Source organism: Coenobita brevimanus, unplaced genomic scaffold, assembly GCF_032717465.1.
Source record: "Coenobita brevimanus isolate Jiangsu-jjx unplaced genomic scaffold, ASM3271746v2 jjx.HiC_scaffold_2735, whole genome shotgun sequence".
In the NCBI taxonomy this organism is placed as follows: Eukaryota; Metazoa; Arthropoda; class Malacostraca; order Decapoda; family Coenobitidae; genus Coenobita; species Coenobita brevimanus.
Genome location: NW_027643692.1, coordinates 271236 through 273628, shown reverse-complemented (window position 1 = coordinate 273628; position 2393 = coordinate 271236).

Genomic DNA, 2393 nt, shown 5'->3' with positions numbered 1-2393 from the left:
TCTAGCATCATGTTCCAGCTGACGCCAGACAATTTGGTTCAGCCGAGAGAGGATCCTAGGATCCTGAGAGACACTATAACATCACAAACAAAATACAAAATGCCTTCCCTCCATCTTGAACGTACTATAATTCATTTACATTAAGTAAGCTCGTATTTTCGTATTTTTGCAGCTTATTTCATGTATCTTAGTTAAAAGAAAAAAATACTACGAGCCGGTGAATAAAACCAACACTTGTAGACGAAGAATATAATTACCAAACAGTTTCGGTGGACACTGCCACCATCTTCAGTGGTCAAGATAGTGAGAGGGAGTGACATACTGACTATACAAGGGTTCCTTTTTATGCCTGTGTGTGTGTGTGGAAGGGTGGGGTAAAGGTGAGGTGGGGTGGGGTAGATTGTAAGCGGGGATTAACCCAAGGGGGATTTTGGGGGGGACATTACCGGACAGGTCAGGTGTAATTCCTATCTAACCTTACCTGTGTCGTGAAGGGACATTCCCTTCCTGCTACGACACAGGTAAGGTCAGATAGGAATTACACCTGACCTGTCCGGTAATGTCCCCCCCAAAATCCCCCTTGGGTTAATCCCCGCTTACAATCTACCCCACCCCACCTCACCTTTACCCCACCCTTCCACACACACACAGGCATAAAAAGGAACCCTTGTATAATCAGTATGTCACTCCCTCTCACTATCTTGACCACTGAAGATGGTGGCAGTGTCCACCGAAACTGTTTGGTAATTATATTCTTCGTCTACAAGTGTGGGTTTTATTCACCTTCTTTGATTATCACGCAAGAGTGATTCATCCAGCCAATACTACGAGCTCTGTATCTTTTCATAGCCCTTCTTCGTGACTAGCATCGTATTCTAGTTATCTATAGTTACAACTGAGCATTCAAGTTGGAGGGATCACAACTTTAAGCAATTACAGTAAACAAACAAACAAAAAGCAAGTGTCGTCCTCTTGACCTCTCGTCTTCGCAGGAATGCAGCGGTGGCGCCATCTTGTGCGTGGAATGCGTGAAGTGCAGGCTCTTGAGTGGAAGGAGCACGGAGCCACGGGAGACTTAATAATATTCGCTAGTCAGCCAGTCTAGAAGCCTGGGACATTTGCCTGAAATAATAATAATAATAATAATAATAATAGAAATAACAACAAAACCAGTCATATACATAATTCAATATCTTAGTCACTCGATCTGTCCATTCCGCCCCTTCAGTACGAGGACGCATTTCTGTAAGCTATTTTTTTCTAACATGGGAGGTTCGATACGTTTGATTAAGCCTATCCATAAGACTCCTAAAGCTGAGTAAATGCCTCTGAAAGTTGCAAAATATAAAATATAAAACGTCTATATGATATAAAAACCTTTGTTCACCTCCGGGACTCGATCTGTGGCGCCTAGAACAAGTGCTGACGTCATGTTTACACTTTGCTACCTTTAGACGATTTCCTGGAGCTTAAAGAAACCCTCTCGGGATGATGGGACAGACACAATAACCCCTTCAGACAGAGAATGACTTAGTTACTTTGTTCTAGGTAACTGGACGATTTTATTCAGCTTAGGAGATCCCCTCGTAGTGAAGGGGTTGATGGTGACTGTATCTAACCCCTCCAGTACGAAATTTCTCTCCAGAGTTGAAGAAAATCGTCTGGAGGAAGAAAGATGAAAATGGAAAAAAGTGTTAATGTGGACAATGAGTTAGATAAGACTGGTTTGGTTAAGGTAGGGTAGGGATGGGACGGTTGTGGCAGGGTGGGGTAGCGTTGGGTCGGTTATGGCCGGGTGGGGTAAGGTTGGGTTAGTTTTGGCAGGGCGGCGTAGGATTGGGCCGGTTTTGGCAGGGTGGGGTAGGAATGGTTCGGTTTTGGCAGGGTGTGGTAGGAATGGTTCGGTTTTGGCAGGGTGGGGTAGCGTTGGGTAGGTTTTGGCCGGGTGGGGTAGGATTGAGTTTTTTTGGGCAGGGTGGGGTATGGTTGGGTCGGTTTTGGCAGGGTGTGGTAGGAATGGTTCGGTTTTGGCTGGGTGTGGTAGCGTTGGGTCGGTTTTGGCCGGGTGGGGCAGGATTGAGTCTTTTTTGGCAGGGTGGGGTAGGATTGGGTCGGTTTTGGCATGGTGGGGTAGGGTTGGATCGGTTTTGGCAGGGTGGGGTAGGGTTGGATCGGTTTTGGCAGGGTGGGGTAGGGTTGGGTCGGTTTTGGCAGGGTGGGGTAGGACTGGGTCAGTTTTGTCAGGGTGAGGTAGGATTGTGTCGGTTATGACAGAGTATAGGATAGGTTTTGGTTGGTTTTGGCAGCGTGGGTTAGGATTTGGTCGGTTTTGGCAGAGTGGGGTTTGATTGGGTCGGTTTTGGCAGGGTGGGGTAGGATTGGGTCGGTTTTTG